This window comes from Saccopteryx leptura, chromosome 10 (genome assembly GCF_036850995.1).
Source record: "Saccopteryx leptura isolate mSacLep1 chromosome 10, mSacLep1_pri_phased_curated, whole genome shotgun sequence".
In the NCBI taxonomy this organism is placed as follows: Eukaryota; Metazoa; Chordata; class Mammalia; order Chiroptera; family Emballonuridae; genus Saccopteryx; species Saccopteryx leptura.
In genome coordinates this window covers 60,271,508-60,296,789 of record NC_089512.1, presented here as the reverse complement: position 1 = coordinate 60,296,789, position 25,282 = coordinate 60,271,508, and the positions used below count along the sequence as shown (strand labels likewise).

General features: G+C 44.9%; 1 protein-coding gene across 3 annotated transcripts in view; it reads left to right on the top strand.

Moving 5' to 3' along the window:
• The window catches only part of ERC2 (ELKS/RAB6-interacting/CAST family member 2), a 1,061,162-nt gene that overhangs the window by 906,307 nt on the left and 129,573 nt on the right, over window positions 1-25,282 (top strand). Inside the window, exon 21 of one of the 3 annotated variants that reach the window (XM_066351702.1) lies at window positions 10,947-11,104. The exons of the other annotated variants lie outside the window; for them this stretch is intronic. The gene's annotated coding sequence lies outside the window, so the exon portion shown is untranslated. Of the gene's footprint in view, window positions 1-10,946; window positions 11,105-25,282 lie in introns of those variants that run through there. 3 annotated transcript variants of the gene reach the window in all.

The window sequence follows — 25,282 nt, the reverse complement described above, 5'->3', positions numbered from 1 at the left end:
TACAGTGTCTATTTCTACCTTATGGCTGTGTTACGAGTTCCTATAAGCCTGGCTTATAGAAAGGGCTCAGTAGATGCTGGTGAGTTGGCCTGGCCACACCACCTGAGGATGTGATGTCTCAAGGTTAAGAAAACAGGATCTGGATTCAGACTGCCCAAGTGTCAGTCCAGCTGGAGCACCTGCTAGCTGTGTCACCTCAAGTGATACCTCAGCCTCTGTGAGCCTCAGCCTCCTCATTTCTAGTCCTGACCCCCAGATCCGATGTGAGGGGCTCAGAGATTAGGAACACAAAGTGCCTGGCATCAGCATTGCAGACACGATGACACTTCCCACCTTAAGGTTTGTATTAGTTTGTTCAGGCTGCCATAGCAGAGTGCCACCAACTGGGTGGCTTTAACCATCAAAATTGATGGTCCCACAGCTCTGCAGGCTGAAAGGCAAGGTGTCAGCAGGGTGGCCCTCCTGAGGGCTGCAGCAGAGAGCCCTTCCCTGGCTGTCCCCAGCTTCTGCTGGTGTGCCGGGAATCTTGGCATTCTTGACCTGTGGATGCAGGACCCCAATCTCTGCCTTTGTCTTCACAGGGCATACTCCCCAAGTAGGTGTACCTGTGTCCAGATGTCCCCTTTTCATGAAGCTGCCATTCATGTGGGATTAGAGTTCCAGTAGGACCTCCTTTTAATGAATTACATCTGAATGGCCCTGTTTTTAAATAAGGTCACATTCTGAGGTACTGGGGGTTAAGACTTCAGCATGAAATTTGAGGAGACACAATTGAACTTATAACAGGATTCTATGAATCCTTTTAAGTTTCTTCCAGCTCTGAAGTCCCATGAGGCATTATTGAGGTCTGAGTACTTTAGCGTGGCCAAATAAATGAACCCCTATGAGCAGGGCAAAGAACACTGGTATAGGAGTCAGGGAACATGCCACTCAAAAGAAGTGTTTAATTTTTCTTTTTAATTTTTGAAATCTGTCTACTTAGTTGGATTTTCTCTGTGATAATTACCTTCTATATCTTTACTCCAATCTAAAGTAATTATTCTGCAGACCAAAGAAGAGTGTGGTTTTAAAGACACCTTGAAACTCTCGAAGTCCCATCTGGGTGCGTTATTATTATCCTTATAATTTCTGAGGAGTAAAGGGCAATGTCGATCCCCACGTGGGGATTCAGGCTGTCAGCAGCGCTGGCTTCTCCGTTCCTCCTCACCTCTTTCCATCAGATGCAGGCCCAGCGGCTGTGTTTTCCAAAGCTCCCTGTGTTGTGAGATCTGAGCAAACTTGATCTTCCAGGTTTAAACTTAAATATTGTTTCCATTTTGAAGCCTGTTATGTGAGTGTACCACAAAAAGCATTTGGTTTTCCCCCCCAAGCCCTAGGCTACAGTATGTAGGCAGTAACAGAATACTAGGAAGAAAGAGGGAGCCTGAAATGGATCCTCCGGCTCCGGGCCTATGTGGAGACAAAGCAGGATGTAAGTAAAGCCATTACTTCTCTCGTCTGATCAAAGGTGAGATGGTAACCCGCCCCTCCTCCCCACCGCCCAGCAAGCAGTGAACACAGCCAGGCATCTCCTCCCAGTGACAGGGGATTCAACTCACAGCACCAACTCGGGCTGATCAGGGGTTGAAAGTGGGAGGCTGTGTGTGCCCAGGTTGAATAACGCACCGTTGAATGCAAATCGAATACATTATGGAACTCTCAGAGAAGGGAGCCACACACACCCACGTTGTTGTTGATGGGTTACTCTTTTCATCTGTATTTGGTGGAGATGTGAGATCAGAATTTGCCAGCAGCACCTCAGGGTAAAAGGTTAGAATCACAGGACCAAGGAGGCTAGATCATCTTGAGTTTTACAACCACCCAGCATCTTATTAAATGCAGATTCTGAGTCCTCAGGTCTGGCCGGAGCATGAGATTCTGCCTTTCTGACAGGCTCCCAGGTAGGCTTGCCAGATTGAGGGGGGGGAAAAGCTGGATGCCCAGTTAAGTTTGAATTTCCTATGTTTTCTCTGGCAACCCTACTCCCAGGCAATGTTAGTGTTGCTGGTATGTGGACCACACTTTGAGTGGCAAGAGTGTATATCATCAAAACATAAAAATTGGATGAAAACATGAGGCTGAGTGAGTGGATGCACATCTGGTACAATTTAAAAACAAGCTCGTGATTCACAGGATGGTCACACTCCGGCCTGTTTCCCGGTCATTGGCAGATGCAAGCCAATAGCAGCAAAGAGTCCGGACAGCTCTGGAGCTGAGGCTCCCTGCATCCCCAGGCCTCGAGTCCTCATGTTGGCTTTATGTATTTATTTGCTTAGTCACTTACTTGTAATCGGGAAATCCAAAGTGAGGTTATGGCTTTCAGAGTAAAAAGGGCCAGAAAGAGCTGAAAACAATGCAACATTCTATGCCGAGGGCCTCGGGATGGCATTTCCCTACATTCTGCCTCCCTGCCCGACCTGCCCTACAAAATGAAGGGGCCACCGTGACTCCGCCTGCCACTCAGCCCACACAGCTGCTCTGTAGAGGAGGTGGAGCCAGGACTGGAGTTCCCTCTGACTTTTGACATGCACACCCAAGGCTCTCCCTTCCTTTCAAGCTGCGATGACTGATTCCAGTTCCTTTGAGGCTAAAGAACCACCTGAGAAGCCCCTTACAGATGATTGGAAGGTTGGCTCTCGACTGCAGCTTAGTGAACATTTATTCCAGCCCCCAAGCCTGACCGGTGGAGGGGAGAGCTATGGAGACCTTCCTCCTCCTTGGAGCCCCTTTCTCCTTTGCTGCTGCACTGTGTGCACCTTGTCAGAGCTTCACCCAGAGGGGTGCACTGGGTTCGATCCGGTCTTTAGGATCTGGTTTGTCAGCAATCCCTTCGTTGGTTTTGTTCTATTTTAAAGTATAGCAGGATTGCCTATATTCCTCATCTTCCTGGCCTGTATCTGCAATGGAAACCACTCCCCTTCTGTTTATCCATTCTTGAGACTGGGTTGGATCTTGTATATATATCTACCAGATTCTACTATGCTTGACAATTAATCAAAGGCAGACATCATACTTTCCCAAATTCAATAGTGCCAGTCGTTTTATTCTACAGGTCCTTATTCAGTGTCTACTATGTGCCAGGTCTGTGGAAAGCCACAGCATATCGTGTCTGATGCTTAGATCAACCACGGCAATGACTAAGCACAGTGTTTTCAGCTGAAATGTTCACAGGTTATTCACTGTAGCACATTAGCAGGCTTTAATTTCTGAAATGCTTTCAAATAAGATCCTTTTTCAAATCCCATTTTTAGAAGTATTACATGCCCCCTCCCACTCAGTGATATGTAAAACCTGGAATGTTTTACCTTTTTTTTTTTTTGTCTACAGTTAATTCATGATTCAATTTTCATTGTAAAAGATTTAAGCTTTACTGAAGTAAACAAGTAAAACCCAAATGTTTCTTTCCCTCTGCTCTTCAACTCCACACTTCTCCCCAGAAGCAGTACACACCAAGTAATTGGTAGATTAGTTCTTCATGTGCATTTACAAATATATGTCCACTTGCAAGTTTCATTTGTAGCCCAAATTGGATGCTCTTATACAGATGCCGCTGTGCATTGCATTTTTCATGTAACAACCTATCTTGGTTTATACAAAACTTCCATGTTAGTACATCTGAATCTAGCTCATTTTTTTCTAATAGCTAGGGGAGTGTTCTATAGAATTCCCCTGCCAAGGTTTACTTAATTACTCACAGTTGGTAGATATTTAGATTATTTGCCTTTTTTTTTTTTTTTTTTTTTTTTGCTATGACAAATAGGCCTGCAGTAGACAATTTTATTTTATGTCTTTGGACATATGTCCCAGTATTTTCTCAGAATAGAGATTCAGAATTTTAATTTTCCCCATCAAATAGAATTGATAAACTGATGAGAAGAGGATGATTCCAGTTGGCAAATGCATTCCAACCTGAGCCTGGGGTTTCTCAGCCCACACTGTCCTCGTAGCACAATTCAGGATTGCCTGAGAGCCTGCTGTGTTTGGATACTGCTGGCTGATATTTTGAAAGCAGGAGTTAAGCCTCATAGATAGAAACCCTAAGAGTTACAATATTCTAATGCTTTAAAAATAGTATAAACTTTACTGAGCAGAAAGTGGAAAGAGAAGAAAAGGGGAGTTGCCCCAATGAATGGATTAACACCGACATATTGAACAGAACAGTAGTCTATCAGGAAAAGAGGTGGGTCATTGTTTTTGAAAGGTGTTTTTTCATGCTTTTCTTCCCAGCTAAGCCAACTCCACAGACTAGTCAAAACTGAAAACCTAATGAGTTGATGTGAATTTTGCTGCAGATTTACAAGTGCAACTCACAGGGTCTGGTGGGCATAGTTTCAAAGATGTCTCCTCAAGACTCCCATGCCTGTAGTCAAACACTAATCTAGGCATGGAGTGAAGGCCCTTTGCAGATGGAGTTAAGTTTACTAACCAGCTGATCTTGAAATGGAGAGTACCCTGGGTTATGCAGGTAGACCCAGTGTAATGACACAGGCCCTTAAGAGTGGAAGAGAAAAGCAGGAGAGTCAGAGACATGTGGAGGAATAGGAAGAGGAATGAGAGATGAGGTGGAAGGAGAGGTCAGAGGGATGCTAAGTGGAAGGAGAGGCTTTTGAAGATGGAGGATAGGTCTCCGAGCCAGAAAGTACAAGGAACCCCTGGAAGCTGAGAATGACTCCTAGCCAACAGTCAACATGGACTGTCTTACAGCTACTTGGAACTGTATATTGCCAATGAGTTAAATGAGCTTGGAAGTAGATTCATTCCCAGATGTCCAGAAAAGACTGCAGCCCTGCCAACAAATTGATTTTTGTCTTGAGAGACCCAGAACAGAGATCATAAATGGCTTTTTCTAAGTTGCCAAATATGTGGTCAGTTTGTCAGGACGACAGTAGAAAACAAATCAGGGATGGAACCACCGTTTATGTGTTGCACAGCAGAAAGGTACCCATAGGGCAGGCGGGTACATTTCTTACTTCCTAGCATCTGAAGGAGGGTAGGGACCGGTGTTGTGATATGAAGAAGAACTCATATTTTCTAAACGTTGCCCATGTGAGTGGTGCTGTGCTAGGTGCTTCATGTGCATTCCCTACCTGATTCTTTACAAAGAATGGTGCTTTTATTATCCTCTATATTTTATAGATGAGAGACTATGCCTCAGAGAGGTTAGGTGCATGGGCAGGAGGTTACATGGCTTATACATGGCAGGGCTGGGACTGAAACCCATAACTGCGACATCACACCCAAGTGCATGCACATCAACACTTGCACAATGCACCACCATGACTCCCCAATACAATATGAGGCTCAATCACTGATATTTAAACTCTTGCTAAACATTCACGTCCCAGAATGCCTTTTGTCACATAGAGCCCTTGACCTTGCTTCATTGCTGTTGGGATCCTTTACCATCAGATGCTGAGCAAAGAGAAAAAAAATCAAAGTTGGATGGTCAAGGTAACAAGAGACTCCTCCCCCGCCCTCAGGCTCTTCAAGCCAAAGTATAGTATACACTTTTACATTTCTTTTCAAATCCTTGGAGGTCCCACTCGCTCTAGATTGTGTCAAAGATTACACTGTCTTCCCTGCACCAGGCACTCAATTCCAGAGGTGTAAGTTGTGATGGAGACATTTTTATACCTTGAACATAAACATGAGGAACCAAAAGGAGTATCAAGTGGAACAAGTGTGGTGTATAACTAACAGTTTATCTAGGAAAGGCTATGTTCCGATTTGATCTCAGTTGTCTGTACAGAAAGTGTAACCTCAGACTCAGCCAGTGGAAAGTCTGAGCATGCAATAAACTCCTTCTTGCATTTATTTATTCACATATTCCAATGTTAAACAAATATGAACTGACCTACTTATGGGACAGAGTTTGCACTGGAATCTGAGGATGCAGGGATGGGTAAGGAGAATGGATAAGCAAGTAATTGTAGTATGGTACGATACTACATACTATATGATATGTATGATAAATGCTGTGATAGAGAAGGTTCTGAATGCCATGAAAACATGAGGAAGGTTCTGGGTGCCATGAAAACATTTGGAGAAGTGCCAGACACAGATTCGGAAATTAGAGATAGGGGCCCCTCAACCAGGACCTACAGGAAAACTAGGAGTTAGCCAGGTAAGTACGAGGTAGAGGGGACTATCCCAGATCAAGGGAATATCATAATGTAGGTCTGGTCTGGGAACACACAGGTGTTCATAAATTTATCTGGAGTATCAGAGGCAAAGTGGCAGGACAACGAAGAATTAGGCTGATGATATCAGTAGGGGCGAGGTCAGAAAGGATTTCTACTATTTTAAAGAAACTGAACTTTATTATAAGTGAACTTGAAAAGCCATGGGGAAAGAAGCTAAGCAGGAACATGATCAGATGTGGATGCTTTAGAAGGACCTTTCCAGTGGAAGAATTAAAAATGGAGGGCTGGAGAGTGTGGTGTCAAGGAATGACTAGGCCCGGGAGAGGCCACTGGATTCTATAGCTGTTCTGGAGAGAGCGGCAAAGGGTGGTGGCGTGGAGGGCAAAGGGAGTCTAGGATGACAGCCAGGCCTGCCTTGGCTGAATCATCATCCAAGTATTGCTCTGGCTGACAGGACCAAGCTGTGGTCTGCAGAGGTGAGATGGGATGAAAACATGTCATTTGTGGAGGGCCTGAGGAGGAGCGGAGCACAGGAAGCACATCTTCCTCCTGCTGCGTGGGACACCAGGGTGCCTTCGCGGACGGACGGGGCGCGGGCAGCAAGAGGGCCTTCGCGGACGGGCGTCGGGGCTTTCACAGAGATGCCTCCTCGCAGTTGTTTGGAATATGCTGACAGAAGAATAAGAGCTCTTAAGAAAACAAAGTCCCAACCCCGTAACACAACAGGAAGTGATACATTTTCAGATGTTCTCTTTCTTTCCTGTGCCCTTGTTTTTTGCAGAGAAGAATGCTTTTCCCATAGAAGGTGGTGAGTGCAGGTTGCTCTGGGGGCCTGGGAAAGGGTCAGTGCAACTGTGATCTGCCCACTCCACGTGCCCTACGGATCTGTGATGTCTTGATAGGTGTCTTGACTCGTGGCCTCAATGTATCATGTTGGGCTTCCAGTCAGGAATTGAGTTCTGGAAAGAGCCAGCATGCTGGGGGCTTGGTAGCATTTGCTTGGTCAAACACCTCTGGCTGCTATGACCCCATGGCTAAGGCCTAATAAACCTGACAGGTCAGGATTACTCAGATCTGCTTACACAGTGGTGGTCCTTCAGTCCTCTTATTACTATAGGTCTGCAACAAGGAAGGGAGATCTTTCTTGAGCAATTATGTGAAACGCATTCAATGCCTAGCAGTGTTGTCCAGCTACTATCTACTGCTTTGTTCTGCACATTATCTGTCTCCCTCTCTTCTGATACCAGCAGCTTGATTTCCTTTGGTGAATTCTTTTCTGTTTTTGCAGTGCTGAAGAAGTTTACTTGCTTGCCTAGTACTTTGTCAGATATGAGCACATGACTCAAGCCAACCAATTAGAATCCTTTTCCCCATCCCCAGACTTGATCACTCAGAGGAAGTTGTCCTTTGGGCCATACTGATTGGTTCAGGGATGGGCACATGACCCAGCTAGACCGATTGAGTCTCAGTTCTGAGACTGGGTTAGGACTACTTGGAAAAATAAATGCTTGTTCTGTGAAATTATAAGTAGGCATGGTGATGTTTGGGGTGCCATGAGCCACAGCGTGAAGAGAAGCCTGCCTGAGAAGGAAGTAAAAAAGAAGAGAAAAGCAGACAAGAGAGAGCTGAGAGAGAGAGAGAGAGAAACAGAGACAGAGACAAACCCTGGGGTCATTATTTGATTCCCTGAATCCATCTGTGCCTAAAGCCAGCCAAGTCTGAATAATTTAGTTACAAGAACTAATAAATATCTTTCTCAGTAAGCTAGTTTGAATCCTGATGAATAGAAATTGTGTCCATTATTTAGTCTTGGTTCAAGTCAATTTAGCAATTATTTGAGATCTATGGCTGGAGCTATACACCTCATAACTACAAAGAACACACAAGGCATGATATGGTCACAGCCATAATTATTATAATCATTGTTCCATTTATTGGACATTTCGCATTATCAGGCACTCCTCAGCACTTTACTCTCATGGTTTTATTTGATTCTTTGAGCAGACCTTTGAATTACTTGCATTTTACAAAGGAAGAAACTAGACACAGAAAGGTTAATAAATATATCCAATATAATAATGATAAAAAACAAAAATAGCTAGTCACTGAAGAGGTAAGCTATGACTTGTTTATTATGGCTCCAAAGCGTGTGTTCTCACTACCCTGCTTTCTTGCCCTCTTCCAACTTGGAGCTCACACTCCAGTTAGAAAGATATAAGGGGAACATACTAGGTTGCTGCAGAACAGGTGAGGTTACTCCCTCCCATTCCCAAGGACTTGGAAATAAAGGGAAATAGGTCACACATCCATGAAAGCAACATAGAATAGGTTGAGCCGAGTTTACCAAGTTGCCTTAAAGATCCATAATGGCTCCTAGTCAAATCAGGCTAGATCTAGCTGCCTGAATGCAGTGACAGCAAAGAAGGAAGTATGTATGAGAAGAGAAACCAGCCAACTATGGACGCCAAGAACAAGGGGGCTGGAGAGGAGGCCTTGGGGATGCCCATCCTTGCACTATAAACATGGGAGTCACACCAGTGGGGCTTTCTGATGGCCAGACTGTCCCTATGGAAAGATAAGTGAGGAGGTGGTGGCCACAGAACCCAGCAGTCCCTCTTTTTGTGAAAGTTTCCATGTCCACGGTGTGTTAGCACACTGGGCCTCCCAGCCTGATAGCTTTAAATGCTTGCTTCAGTCAACACCCTGAGGTCTGGGGAGGCCATGTTCCTCTTCTGCATGACCTTGCTATTCTCTCTTTAAACTGTTTTTAAACCACTCTTTTTTTTTTTGTAGGGTGGGGACTGCTTGCCACACATAGATGTTCCGGGTTCTGTAATGATGGCCTAATGTCATTGTAAATGAACAACGTGGCATTCACAGCCTAGTTTGGCTTCCCTTGTGAGTGTGCCTACAAGAAACTGGGGTGGACAGGGCTTGCAAGCCTTTGGGCCATACATCTCTTGGGGTTCTCCATATGAAATAATCAGTGTGCTGGCAGCTGACAACTTTGGAAGCTTCTCTTTGGAGATGGATTTTGGCTTCACACCAACAATTTTTTAGACTGGAGGCCAGGCCTAGACAATGACAGTGGCTATTTCAATCACATTCTCCCATGCACACACAGCTATGCCCTGGACAAGAAGGGCTGAACAGACAGAAGAATATGCACTTGGAGTTAAGTGAACTTGAACTTGAGTTCCAGCTTCACCATAACTAAGCTGTGTAGACAAGTTCTCCAACTCCTTAAGTCTCAGTTTCCTGCCTGACCAGGTGGTGGCGCAGTGGATAGAGTGTCGGACTGGGATGTGGAAGGACCCAGGTTCAAGACCCCAAGGTTGCCAGCTTGAGCACGGGCTCATCCAGTTTGAGCAAAGCTCACCAGCTTGGACCCAAGGTCTCTGACTCGAGCAAGGGGTTACTCAGTCTGCTGTAGCCCCCACGGTCCAGGCAAATATGAGAAAGCAATCAATGAACAACTAAGGTGCCACAACAAAAAACTGATAATTGATGCTTCTCATCTCTCTTTTTTCCTGTCTGTCTGTCCCCATTTATCCCTCTCTCTGACTCTTTCACTGTCCCTGTTAAAAAAAAAAAAAAGGCTCATTTTCCTCATGTAAAATGTGAGGATAGTAGCAGGATGTTCCTCAGAATGGCTGTGAGGACTAAAATGAAAGAAAAGAAGAATGGAAAGGTTCAGCAGGCACCTGACACAGTTGCGCTCATTCGCTCTCCCATCACTGACGTCATTGCATCCTCTGGCAGAGCACGCCACTCTGGTTGCCTACTTTTCCATATACAGTCCAGGCCTGTGTGTCCAGGACAGTGACACAGGTCATCAGGAAGGCAGGGCTACTTCCTGATGAGAAAGAGAGCATCTGGCCTTACAGATAGGCTGGCCACTCAACTGTCCACAGGATTCAGACTGATACTTTCAATGAGGGAAATGGGCCAGGTGGCACTGACTGGGCAGAGAGTCAGCCGGCTAGAGAGGATCACCAATAAGCTCAAGACTCATGTGTCATCAGGGAACTCCAGCCCAGTCTGCCTGTATCTGTGCATTTTCCAAGAAAAGCCAAGAATCTAGATTTCTTTGTGGAATATCCCATTTTTACATGAGAGCAACTAAATTGAATTCTTTTAAAGACTCTTCAGGCCAAGCAACCAACCCATGCAACAGAAACTGCTGGAACTTTAACTTAACAGCTGTACCTTGAAAACCAGGCAGGCTTGGGGGTGGGGAGGGTGTCTGAGTCTGAGTTTCCCTCAGAGCAGATCCCACGGCAAGGATGCAGTACAAACATTGATTCGGGATGGGATACCAGAAAACATCAATAGGGCACTGGACAGTGGGGCAGGGATGGGAAGGTGGCCAGCATGGGGTGTGGTCAAGTCCTTAGGTGGGGACTGGTGACGAGGACTTACTCCTGCAAGGGACTGCCAGTGTTCGGCACATGCGTCAGAGTCACCTGCTGGAGGGTGAGGGACAAGGGGTCAGTCTCTGGCTGAGGGCTGCCCTAGGACATCAGTACTCCTCACCTGGCATGCGCCTACATGGGGTGGGCTTGGGGTGGGGCCAGAGGAGCCCTGGGGCAAAGGCAGGCCAGGGTCAGCAGTTGGAGGTAGATGGGACAGCTCAATGTCTGTGGGAGCAGGGGGGGGCAGAAGTCAGCGCCAGCTTGAGAGACCCCTCACGATGTTCCGTGTACCCCCGCCATTAGGGGTGGGTGCTGAAAGCCTTCACAATGGCTTCGTTTGTCCCATCAGATGCAGCTTCCAGCACATGGCTCTGGTCTCCTGCTTGTGCCAAAGCAGGAGTCAAGGCTGGAAAGAGATGTGAGCTCCTGACAGGAATGCCTGCTCACCGCGCTTGCCTCTCGAGGATCTGCTTGTCAATTATAGAAAGATCTACGGGATTCCGTTCTCCTCCATTATCTTCTACTGGGGTCTCCAGTGGCAACTCTGCAACCGTTTTCTGCAGAGTGGTTCAAATTGCTTTATATCTCCTTAGCTGCCAAGTACAATGTCATAAGCAATAAATAAATAAATTGTTGGCCTATATGGAAAGCATATTTTGTCCAGATGCGTCCTTGAAACTTCAGCCCTGAAACATGAAAGTCAGATTGAAAACCACATTCTCAAAGCTCCGGGATGGGGGGGGGGGAGTTTAGGCTCACACGGAAAAGCCGTTTGATTGGCAGTTGCTGCCACCCAGCACCCGATGTGTGTCCTGCAGCTAGGCTAGGGAGCATGGCTCCTGAAAAACCAGGCAAGCGAGTTCTTCATATGAGTGTCGCTGGCTCAGTACTGCTGGCTCGGCTGGGCAGCCCAAGGGCAAAGGCAGACTTGAGTTTGGAGGGTTGCTCAGTGGAGGAGCTGAGGCCTGTGTGTTCCTCTTGATCTCCTCTGGACCAACCTTTCTCATCAAAGGGCTAAGCCCAGCACCCTTGTCTGGGGTGCGCAAAGTTCCCAGCTACTTTGTCCCTGCTGCATGCTGACGGCGAGGCCAGGGGGCTGTGTAGCCAGGAAGAGGAGAGAGATAGGGATGGCTGAAATCACCCAGAAAGATGCTCCATGCATTGCAGCTGGGTTAGCCAGCCCTACAATCCCAGGAAAGTCAGCACTCCGAGGTAGAGCTGCAGCTGGAGGGTAGATGGCCCAGGAAAGCAGATGTCGCCCCAATAGCAGGAATCACCACAGAGAGCTCCCTGATGGGCGTGGGCTGCCAGCATCAGCTGGCTGGGAGCACTTTTAAATGTCATCTTTATTGCTCTTTCAAGTAAAAATATATGCTCATAAAAAGGCAGACTAGAGATGCGTGAGGTAAAGAAAATGAATGTTCCCTCTTCAGCGCCCTCAAATCCAACCCTCTTTGTCCTTCAGATATTCTTCCAGACTTTAGCGTGCACACACAAACACACACATTTTTACAAGGAATGAGCTTGTACTCTATAAATTACCCCCCTTTCACACTTCATGAGTCTTGGCCATCTTTCCAGATCAGTATAATCTTTGTCATTGTTCTGTGGTGCTCTTTTGATTACAGTAATTTGTTAGTTTTCAAGGTGACTTCGCAGAGTGCTTCCCAAGTTGCCAGCCTTTGCAAGCAATCAAAGATGTCACTGGCTGACTGCTGCTCCTACTGTTTGTGGTGGGATACTCTTTGATTATCTTACCTCTTAAATTCAGTAGAATCAAAGTGAAGAATAGAGGAAGCCATAAAAAAGTGATTATGGAAATAGTGATTTTGGATATATATATGTATATATATATACATATATATATGTATATTTACATGAAATGTCTGTGTGTGTGAGCATAACGTGTAATAAAATTCAAGAGAGATAATCAGCTGTCTAAATAAAACTAGATGTCACTTCTATACCTGAGTTAGTTTTCTTGAACGAGTTCCTTCACCCACGGGCCAAGATTTAATGTTAGACTTGTGTGCATTCCCTGACCAGCAGCCCTGCTTGGCATATAAGTGTGAGGCTCCCGCAGGATGCTATAGGGTGAGTGTGGATACAGGCCGTGGCTCACCGACTGACTTCCATCCTTTCAGTCTTAGTGTGCTTAACTTTCTCTGTGGCTCTGTGTCCTCATTTCCCAAAGCAAATGATGACATGGACTTCCTAGCATCACTGAGAAGACAGGAGGAGAGAAAGCCTCTGAAGCCTTGCCCGGCACTGAGGACACCCTCAGCATGTAGAGCTTGTTAGGAATGGGAGGAGGCGTGTGATGCCCAGCAGACAGCTGCCGTCTGCCAGGTGTGTGTGCCCAGACGTGAGATACACACCCTGTGGGCATTGCCCTTTACACATGCTCATTGTCTTTTCCCAGCACAGTACTTGAGAAAGAATTGTGGAAAATAAAATGAATGTAAAATTATTTTTAAAGTCAATAGTCAACTAAAACTATTCCAAAATGCCTTGGAGGTTGTTGCAAACTATCATCTGTTCTAGACCAGAAACAGAACCCGATTTCCAGTTGTGGATGATAAATAAACACAGTACACTGCCCTTTACAACGAGTGGCTATTTTTTTAACCCATGCAGATGTGTCCTATTTACATTGAAGCTGTCATACAAATTAGCAAAGGCCCACAGAATCTGAAAAAAGGCAGGCTCCAAGCCCTGAAATGTTCACAGGAATGGAAAATGGCTTATCCCTCTTCTCGTAGCTGTGGTGTTGCAGTCCTGGTCGGTACTGATTGGGAAAAATTGAAGAGCTTTTCCAGGCCAACAGAAATGTTTGCTGACCAAGCAGCTCTGAAGCTAATCTGCGAGGCTGGGTAAAATGAAATGCAATAGGCTTGGGAGCTGTTGTGACTTCGAGTTTTTTGCAGTCTGTGAAAAGCCTTAAGCCTTTAACAGGTATGAAAATCACTTCATTTGGTACATGGCAGATTGAGTCTGAATTAAAACACCAATTGGAGCTCAGTGGATGATTTCCTATTTCTCTTAGTATAAGATTTTCTTGGACAAATACTTGTTGGACTACACCTATCAGATATATCCCTTATCAATGAAATATATTTGTGGAAAGGGCCACAAAGTCAAAACAAATGAGGACTGGGCAGCTATTCAGATGCCATGTTTTTAAATCCATTCCATCTGATAAAGAGATAACGAAGGCTCAGAGAGGCAGCAGACCAGCTCAGGGTCCCTTGGCGGGGCCTGAGCCTCACATCCAGGAGTCTAGGCCTCCGCTAAACGCTCTTTCCACTGGACCTCTTGGCTTCCTGATCTTTCTCGTGGGGGATACACATGGACACAAAGATGTAAGCAATTTAAATGTAACCATTAAAACTCCTGGGGCTGATCTTTTCTAGAGAGGCAAAAAATCCATGATTATGTGAATATAAAGAGACATTTTGGTTCCAGAAGAACAATTTATGAATTCTCCCAGCATGGGACCTGCAGAGCGCCAGCCTCCAGTGACGGCCAGGACAGTTCCCTGCCCACAAAGCAGTGGGGCAGAGTTGCCTTTGCTGTCCTCTGAGAGGCACAGACAGAGGCTCTGGGGATATAAGGAGGGTGGCTTTTCGGTTCTGCATAGATGATTCAAAGAGCTTTATTTGACCTGGGTCTTGAAGGGGAAGCAAGCTTTTCCTCAGGAGAGCATTCATTCAATCGTTTCATTGAAAAAAAAAATTTTTTATGTCTTTATGGCAGGTAAAGAAGTAGTAAAAATAAAGCAGTAAACATATTCTGCTCTTGGGGATTTTACATTCTCCTGGGAGGGATCAGAAATCAAACAGGTAAATAAATGAATATGTAAGGTGATTTTATTTAGTGATAAGCATGAAGAAGGAAATGAGGTGATGTGGGGGAAAGCCTCCAGGTGAGGACACTGACTCCGAGAAAATGGTCTGCAAGGTGGCTGTGGGAATGTGACCCCTGGGCTGAGGAGGTGCCTGCACAGAAGGAGCCCCGTGGTGGTGGTCAGGGGCCACAAAGGAGAGGAGGGGGCAGAGGAGAGGGACAGGTGGGCAGCAGCAGCCCGTTTGCACAGGGCCGGTTGTCTGGAGTAAGTAGGCTGAATGTCCTTGTAGGAGAACTGGGGAGCCCCGGGGGGCTGCTGAGCGGGAGAGTGCTGAACTAGTTGAAAGAGGAAGCAGAGAAGCATACAAATCTCAAAGGTAAGGATGGAAGGGGTGGCGGTGGGCTGCCCGCCAGAATGCCAGGCAGTCACCCTGGATTTCACCAGCGCTCTCTTTAGGAACATACGTAGGTAGAAACAAAAGACAACACATCCTTTTGTTTCACAATGAGGAAACCGAGGCTCAAAGAGTAAACACGTGCGGCCAGCTGGGCAGTGGAAGGGCCGGGCCAGGACTCGGGACCTAGGACGCCAGACTCTGTGCTTTCCCCCGTCCTATCTTCTCTGCCTCCTCACCCACAGCTTATCTTCCAAAGACGTGGATTTAAAATCTGTTCCCCATCAGACATTTCAGAGAGAACTTCTCCGGTTTGTTTTCAGTAGTGTGTTAAAAGGCAGTCACCTTGAATGACTTCTGCTTGACAGAAGTGTCAGGATTGTCACCACTTACTCCGAGGAGCAGCAGCACATCCAGCTCTGCCTCTGGGAGGAACTGTGAAAGTGGGCGAAGAGCCACTCACCAGAGCTAGAACTGGGGTTCGGGGTGCCCTGACTGACTCTTTGACCTTGAGGACATTCCTTCTTCACTCTGGACCTGCTCTTGTTTAGGTGTGAAATAACAGGGCTGGGACATAGGCTTTATTATAAAGTTACTTCGAATAATTTTGAAGCAGACGTCATCAACAGACTGTTGCAGGACTTCTCAGAGCCTTCCTGGGCTGGAGCACTACCAGACTCCAAGGGGGAGTTCGAGTCCGACGCATGACACAGATGCATTTATGGAGATGACCCTGGAATGCTTCTGAAGGGGAACACCTCACAGAACTTGAGTCCCTCAGGATGTACTCAGGAGCCTACCCTCGGAGATCAGTCTGAGGTTCTGAGACATCAAGATCATGGGGTCCTCCTTTACTCTGCTCTGCTCATCAGTGGCAGAGAGTGGCAAGCTTTCAGTGTCTTGGCCATGCATGTTGCTTCCCCGCCCCACTCCTATTCCCTCTCTGCTGGTCCCATCCAGTGACCCACAAAGGCTCTCTTCTGAAGGAGCATGAAGAGAGAAACAACTTCTGTCCCTCGGCCCCTGGGAGCCCTCTGTGAGCTCCAGCCCTTTCCCGATGCTCGGACCACAGCAGCCAGGTCCCTGACACCTGGAAGTGGGATAATGATGTCCTCTTTTGGTAGACACACTGTAGGTCCTGGTCCCTCTTTCTCCCTAGGAGCTTTCCCTAGAGATTGTTTCAAGGTGACCTAGGAGGCAAGAGCCAGTGTAGTGCGTCTCTAATGCCTTGCACGGGCCTGCCATCATCACGCCAGTGTCTGCTATTTACAGAGCACCTGCTGTGAGCCAGGCTGTGTAGATTTGTCTACACTAACTCCCAGTCCCCTCAGCGGCCTTAGGAGATGTGGACTCCATTATTCCTACAATGTAGGTGAGGACACTGAAGCTTAGTCAAGCTTAATAACTTGCCAAAAGTCTTACTACAAGTTCATGAGGAGGCTGGAAGTCCCACTGAAGTCTGTCCCTCAAGTCTGTGCATTTGATCATTATGCTGTATTGCTCTATTGATATTTGAATGAATGGAAGGTGAATGAATGAATGAATGAGTAAATTAATGAACAAATGAACATGTAAGGGAAAGGAAAAGTAACCCCCATCTCATGCCCAGCTTCTAGAAGCTTACCTGGCCCAGGGGGAAAGCAGTCATTACCCTTTTGAGCCACCAGCTTCTTTGGATCTCATTATCTCTCTCTGTCCTGCTACTCCCACCATAAAGGTCCAAGTGGGCACTGTGGAGCTGTGGGGCATGGTGGCTACCTGCGAGCAGCCCCCAGGAGCCCCAGGCCACTCTGCACAGTATGCATGGTGGGGCAGCCTCAGTTGGAGCTGGAGCTCCATCAGCCGGTGGGCTCTCAGCCTGATGCGCTTCATGCTGCCACTGCAGACTTTCTCACCGAGCAGAGCGGAGGGCAGCTGTTCTGGGATTGAAACATGAAGAAAGATGGGCTGAGATCAGATAAGCATCCCTTCCCTAGCAGACGTACCTCCCAATTTGCAGGCCTTTGTTATATTACTTGCAGTAAAGGAATGTTGAAATGGAGCTCTAGCCTTGATCTGAATTATAATCTCTGAAGCTATATTTAAGTCTACCTAAAGATATTTCAATTTGCTATCTTTCTTTTTTTTCCCCTCTCCTTGGCTCAGAGCACACTTCTATCCCTGCAGAACACAGAAAGCTGGGACGTATTTCTTAATGTTTTACATTACAGTTGTAAGTCCTTCTTATCCTTTGATAATCATATTTTAACTTTTAGTCAATGTACTGTGGGTGTGCCTGTGTCTGTGTTCTATAGAAGTTCACATTTATACAAGCAGTGTTAACTCCTTTTATCTTTTTTTTCTCTCCCAAAGCCATACTTGTAAGACTACATTCAGCAGCGGATTAATCTCCAAATAACTTAGTTCAGCTTTCACAGCTGCTGCCAAACAGCCTCTCTCTCCTGAGCGGGTGTAGATGGTGTGGTGGTTATGTTTAACAAGTCTTTTGGGGGGCAGGGGGTGTAGCACGAGGGTAAGAACTAGGCAGGGAGGTCACCAAAGGCAGGTGAACGCTGCCCATAGAGGAGCCCATGGTGGACTTCAGCTGGATAAGAACAAGTTGGGGCTGGGGAGGGCTTTCCTTCAGCAACTGACCACTGCTGAGCTGAGTAAACCAAGGAGCTAGGGCGGCCTCGTCGTGTGTGTGTGTGTGTGGGTGTGTGCATGTGCTGGAGTGTGTGAATGTGTGTATCTTGGATGGGAGGGAGCCTATGTTTCAAGACCATAGGTTTTAGTGTAGATTTTGTTTGAAATATCATTTGTCACTTATTCCCTCTGTAACCTTAGACAAGTTGCCTGGCAGAGCCTCAATTTCCCTTTCTGAAAATGAGGATTCATTCATTATTCAGCAGGTATTGGTTGGGTGCCTACTCCCTTTCAGGCACTGTTCTAGGCACCAGGGATTCAGCAATAACCAAAAAAACCCCCAAAACATCTGCCCTTATGAGACTTCCATTCTGCTGGGAGAAAACAAAAGGTACAGGGAGGATTTTTTATAAGGATTAAAACAGGTTATGCATATAAAATGCCTAGAGCACTATTTGGCACATAAGGCTTTGGTTAAAAAGAAGATTATCAATATTATTATTTTTTAGGTTATATTTACAAAATAATACCCCCCCAATAAGTCATGTGTCTAAATTCTACCACTTTATTTTAAAAACTTATTTTCTTTAAGAAGTAACATGAGAGTGCTTTGGGAAGAGATGGTCTGTATATGTTTTGCTACATCAGTCTAAACAGTCCATCTTTGCAGCAGACATTGCGAGGGATAAAGATGCTTCTTGAATGGACTTTAGCAGGAAGATCCGCTCTCAAGTGACAGCTCAGACATGACGAACTGGAATGATACAGAAAAGAATGTGTGAAGGGGTTGGATTATGAATTGCAGGGCAATTACTTTCTGCAAACTGATATGCAAGAAAAAAGACACAGGCACATCTTGTTATCTGGAAACACAATAAGCAAAAATTCACTCTTAAGGAATTGCAGAGTAGGCAACCCCTATGTAAAAACAAGTTGTTATTAAAATAAAGGGGGGGGGATTGTGAAATTGGTTTGGAATGTGGACCTCATTTTCCACTAGACTAGAGTTCCTGGACTGATCCTCAAGTATACTTAACATATACACACCTGAAATGTATCTTTCCCCTTCACCAGCCTCTCTATGCAAATGTGGGAGATGCATTGTGGGGGTCAGCTTGTCCCTCTACCCATTTTATATGAGTTCTCCTAATCCAGAAATTCACTATGAGAGGCTGCTTGTTCAAAGATCGAAAGAAAGGCAAAGTTGTAACATTAAAACATTCACTATTAAATGTCCACCTATCATAGTAGCCTGACTTAGACATCTTTCCCCTTTAATGCTGGGCTTTCCCCTATGTTGAAAGTCAACTGTTTGTGAATCTGCTTTTCTGAGTTATCCAGCATTCAGAAATATAGTGAAAGTATATTGGACATTACTTACAAAATGAAGTAGCAAAAAAAGATGCATGTTTTTATCAAGTTGATACTGGATATCAAGATTGTGTCACATGCAAATTCAAATATAACAAATGACGATAACTAACTGGTTATCCATTAAAAGGAGACAAGGCTTCAAAGTGAATGACTGGCTGTTAGAGGTTTATTGTGATAGATCCTAGGGAAAATGGTACAAGTCTCCAACACCTTTGTGAATGTCTTGTTCTTAATAACTGTGGTGATGAAAGTGAAGGATGTCATATCCTACAACCTTGTTAAGGAAAAAATGGGCCAAATAAATCACTTATTTTTATAAAAACTAGTAGTTGTTGACACTGTAACTTACATTTTATTAAAAAATGAGATATATGTATATACATTTCCAAAAATTTTAGCCTCATTTTAAAAGAGAAAATCCAAAATCTCTTCAGCACTATTTACTGTAATGCTTGGCAAAGGAACGCACTTTTCCAGTTCAGTTTTCCACCAATAAGGAGAAACGAGTGTATTTGCATTGGGGAGGGTCTTGCTCCAGGTGACGGCTGTTTACACACTCTGGGTTAGGGGTAGCGAGCAACATGAGAACAAAGTACCTATCAGTCTAACTACTGTCCTGTCTACACTGGTGATGTGCGATCTTTTTAAGGTCATGGATGGCTTGGAAAGCAAGCGTGATGACTAGGGAGTCTTGCTCTAGAAAACGCACATGCACAAATTTCAAAGAGTTTGTCTATTCTCTTAATGTCTATCCATGGATTGTAGATACCAGATCACAGTTTAGATAACATTTGATCTGTACCCCTAACTCCTAATCATGTATTGTTACATACACACACACACACACACACACACACACACACACACACACACACGTAGTGCCAGACAGTTCGTGTCTTGTCTTCTTTTTTTGTTGCTGATAGTGATCCTATGGGGTGTATGGCCTTGTCCTAATTGTAACATTTGGAAAAACTGAGCATTGAGAAACTTAGGAAACTAATTCCAGGTCATAGTTAAGTGACAACTCTTGCATTTCAAACACTGGGGTTTTCCAAGGCCTAACCCCTTGTTTTTCTACAACATTAGGTCAGCTCTATATGTTCACATACTGTACTAACTTTTTTCCTAAGAAGTAACGTTTACACAGTCTTTTCTTGTTACACAAAACATGTATGTTTGTTCCAAAATAATTACACATTTTAACTCTAAACTTTTAAAGTGCTCCCCATTCTTTACTTTTTTCACTTTAGATTGAAGAAAAAGAGGTATTATTATTATTATTATTATTATTATTATTATTATTCTCATCCTGTAGATGCTAAAATAGAAGTACTGGGACTTAAATGATTTGCCAAGATCAACCAACCTGTTGGCAGCACATTGATGCTCTAACTCCGGTTGCCTGGCCTGGGCCCTGGGCCTGCGTGTGGGGCCATGCTGCTCCCTCAAACCACACCTTCCTTCTGGCATCTCTTTGACCGCTTTCATCCTGTCCACAAAGGCCCCTTTTTTATGATATGCCCACAGTCACTTTTTAGCTTACCTTAGCATCCCAAAGTCTACAGGACATTAGTGAGTTCATCTCTCATTATCATTGCCGCATATCTTGAAACCTAGAGATCTAACATTTATAGAGAAAACTGCTTTGCATTAATACTTCAGAGTTGACTTTTATTTAAAATTTAACACTTATTTTTCTCTAAATATTTTATTTTTAATATTAGATGCTGACTAAAATCTAATTTTACTATGAATAGGAGCCACGGATTTCTCCAAAGATATGCCTGTCATGTAACATGTTGAAAATTAATGAGAAAATAACCATAACAATAGAGTTGGTCCTGTGCCAAATATCTATTCAGTGTTTTATGTGTATTAACTTGTGTAATCTTTGCAGCAACCATCAAAGCTAGGGATTATTGTAGTCCCCATTTTACGGATGAAGGTCCTGAAGCACAAAGAGGTTGAGTCACTTGCCCAAGATTGTGACCCTAATAAAGAATATGCATGCAAATTCTGCCAAGTTTGGTGATATTCAGCTTGGTGATATTGTTGCAAAAACCTTGAAAACTAAGTCATCCCCTAGAAGAGGCCTCAGAGACCTACATTTATCAAACATCGCCTTTCTCACAACTGTATATCCACATGATGATTGACGCTGGTAATGATTACCTCAAGGCAGGATAAGATTTTGAAACATCATCTCAGTCATCAAGGAAATACAGCATTAAGGAAGTATTTAAGAATGTGTTAGCCTGGCTTTTTATTAAAAGTATTTAAGAAGTTGAATTCAAAATCTGATTGCTAATCCCATTATTTACCTTGATGAAACTTTGATAATACTCCTTTAAACAAAACACCTTGATCCCATTGAAAAATAGTTAATTGTATCAATATACATAATTTTTATCCGTAATGATCTAAAAAACACTTAGAAATTAAAATTTTAACTTTACAAGGTAATACTTGCAAAAAAAGGTTCACTCTGGGAAAAAATAAATTATTATTAAATAAAAATAAAAGGCTTAAAACTTAAAAACTTGATCAGTGACTAAAGACACCCATCAATGGGAGGGAAAAGAAGAAACTTTTGTCAGTCAGACCTGTCTTTTACCTGTGACCATAACAACCTCTTTCTTGACTTGTGTGCTTGCTGACCAGTGTAATAATGTCAGCAGCACATGTGTGCAGAGCCTGGGAGCACAGCTAAACAAGCACTACGGAACAATTTCTCCACAATTTTCAAGAGTAAATTTCTAAGCCATGTTTTATCATAAAATTATAAATCCAGGGCAATCAAGTGGTAACAGATTTCATGACTATTTTCTCTAAGCAAACAGAGTCATGCATACCCCAGTATGTACATGACTTTCAGTGTAAAAATACCTCTTTCTTCCAGTCAAGGAAAACACTGCTCCTCACCTATTTCTGAACTGCTGGGTGGATCCTTAGGGTAAAACACCTCTAACTCCATATGCGACCTGAATTTAACAGGCAAAATCCCCTCCCCCTTCCTTTCTTCCCCTACTGGCAGACTAGCTGGCACACTTCAGGATGGTGTAGGAATGGCACAGTATAATTATGTACAGAGTATATTTTGGAGTAGAAAACATAATCAACTACACATTCGCTCTATGGAAGGTACGAGTTACAGAGATGGAACTCAACAGGTTCCTCTCAGGAGAGAGAAAGGGCTCACCTGTGAAAACAGTGAATTTGGCTTTTCAGGTTCCACGTGTTTTCCTCTTTTTCCTGATGGTATAAGAAGGAGTCTCCGAATCACCCACAAACCCAAGCTCTACATATTCCTCATTGTTTATTCATCAGCCAGTACTAAGCGCCTACAGTGGGCTGTTAGGGTCCCAGCGCAGCAGCAGGGGCCTACTTTCCAGCCCGTCTCTTCCTCCTGGGGATGAGGGAAGGCTACACTTCTCCAGCATGCAGCTCAGGTCTGGCCTGAACGCGGGTGGAAGTGATGGACAACACTTCTGTTCTTCACCACAGAATATCCCCTATTGTTCTCTTCTGCCCTCTGAAGGCATATGATTTCTTGAAGAATCAAACTGAGGAACTTAATGAGATAGAAAGATGGCTGGAAAAGATGGCCAGCTAGGGCATATGGCACTTACAAGGGCACCAAGGTAGTTGAAGGAGGAAATGTCTGCTCTTCTTTTAACACTTTTTTTTCTGATATGGTAAATAATAGTAGGGAAAGGGGCCAGGACTGAGAGGGATGGTTTCTGTGCTGTCAAGAATAGTAACCTACCCAGGCTAACTGAATCCAAAAGGAATATTCAGGAGTCAAGACTCTTGCATCAATTCAAACTAGTTTTTAAAGGGAAGAAGAAGACTATATTGGCCCTGGCTGGCTGGCTCAGGTGTAGAGCATCAGCTTGCCATGTGGATGTCCTGGGTTCAATTCCCAGCCAGGGCACACAGGAGAAGTAACCATCTGCTTCTCCACCCCTCCCCCTCTCCATCTCTCTCTCTCTCTCTCTCTCTCTCTCTGCCCCTCCCACAGCCATTGCTTGATTGGTTTGAGCACATCAGCCCTGGGTGCTAAGGATAGATCCGTGGAGCCTCTGCCTCAAGTGCTAAAAATAGCTCGGGTACGAGCATAGCCTCAGATGGGCAGAGCACTGGCCCCAAACAGGGGTTGCCAGGTGGATTCTGGTCAGGGTGCATGTAGGAGTTTGTCTCTCTATCTCCTCTCCTCTTACTTGGAAAGAATATTTGGTCTCTTATAGCTGAAGAACCAAAATGTAATGTCATCAGGTTTGACTGGGTCCAGGGGATTAAAGAAATATCATTAAGACTCTATCTTAGCCATCCCTTAGCTTTGCTTTCACCTAAAGACATTTTATTCTTTAGAAGCAAAAGATTCACCATAAGATAGAAAAATAGCTTCTGACATCCCCGGATATTTATATATAATATAGATACCCCAGAAGTGTGGCAGCCTGCTCCCTAGTAGTTCCATCAAAAGTCCCCCCATGAAACTCATGGCACCAAATTTTGCCACATTTCCATCCATGAACCAATCACTGTGTAGGTAAGAAGTAGGATAGCTAAGAATAAGATATTTTGATTAATTAGGCCTGTGTCCTGTCTCCCAGGGTCTAGCAATGGGCAAAATATGATTCTCTGAAAAAAAGGCAAGATATTGCTACAGAAATGAACTGTATGTACCAAAGGATGAACAGGCACAAAAGAGCGTCTCCTGCCGGACATTTGTTAAAAAGCTTCAGGGTTGAAGGCGGCACAGGACTGGATCTGGAGAGAGGGATATCAGGACCTTTGTCTTCTATTTCTCATGTGTTCTTCTCTCCCCTCTTGCCCAACCTCCTCTACCTTCATTAAACTCTTGCCATATGCTGCATGTCCCCACCACCTTTTCATGGGCTGACTCAGTCTTTTGGAATCCTTCTTTCTCAATCCCTCGAGGAGCAAGCTCATTGGTCGATCTCAGAACTAAGCCAGAAGCTACAGGTCACCGGCCAGACTCACAGATGTATTTGCCTAAAGAAGTAGATCTCAGTTGGTACAGTCAATGCTGGCAAGTTAGGGCAGATCAGGCTGTTGGTTTCTTGTTCCAGGACTGGGGATAACGTAGGATCTCTAGAAAGGTATGTCAGAGAAATCAATGAAATGTGTCAAGAACATAGAGAAACTTGGGCAGAATCAGGCTATCAGGCCATTTCTGGAATTGGGAGACTTGATTAAAAACCTGGAATTTCATTCCTTGACGAAGACAGATGGGCAAGGACTGCGCCATCGAGGAAGCAGGAAGATTAAGTTAGTCCCCGAGGCAGATGGACAGAGGCTCAGGCTAGGGCGTGGCTGCTGCACACAGCCACGGATTGTTTTCTCCTGGGCAGGGAAAGTGCCGTCAGGGTATCAGACCTGTGTGAATCGTGGTGCCTTTTAGCATCAGGCAGCCCTCCGATGCTGCTTCCTTTCAGCTTGGCAAGGCTGTCCTGGGCGCTCCGCCCACCGTGGCTTGGCCTCCTCATCAGAGTGGTGCGCCACTTCTCTTTCAGCCTGGATCCAAGTGTGAAACACCTCCTTCTGCCCTTGATACACTCATAAGCAGCCCGGGGCAGGGTGGTAGTAATGTAATTTTATTAGACATACACCCCTCAGAAACAAAAGTGCCATAAATTGATTGGCTTGAGTTTAGTTGGGTTAAAAGCAAAGGAGTGCGTTTTTGACTATGGTGAAATTAGCTCAAGTGCTGCACACAGTCTTTCTTGGCTGATGTTAACAGACCTTTCAGACCAGGATGTTAAGTCTCTTCCAATCATTCATTTGTTTGTTCATTAGTCTAACAGATACTGATGTGCGTATTATAGACCAGATACTGTGTCCCAGCATCCTCGTCCGTGGCCCTGGCTTGTGCTTTCTCTCCTTGTGGGCACCTAGCTTCCCTGCTCTCCTGGGTATGATTCACCATCTCTCCTGGTTAGAGATTCCTCCTGTGAAATTCTGCACCTGAGTCCCCAGTATTTGTCCCCATTGCCTTGAGATAGTTCTCTTCTCTGTCCATTTGGTCTGGGGATATGCTAACACTACTTCTGAAGAGGAAGGTAGTGTTTCTGTCCTAGCACCTTGTCTCCCCAGAGGTGGGTGATATGTGTCCATGCTCTCGTAGCATTGGGTTCTAGGCACAGCCAAAGCCCTCTTTTGACCTAACCTACATGTTCCAGTTTTCTTCGCTGAGAATGACCTCCAGCTCTAAGCTCATTTGCAGGGTCTGATAAGCTTACTGATCCTGAATCCAATGAACAATTCATCTGGCTGCTAAGGCCTTTCTTCAGGCCTCGGGTAGCAGCCAGGGAGATGTAATAGGGAGTGCTTTTACCATCTATCATATTGTCTTTGAAACCAACCCGTATGCTTCCATCTCCAGCAAGATAAGAGGTGGGCCGCTTGTGAAAGCTGCAGG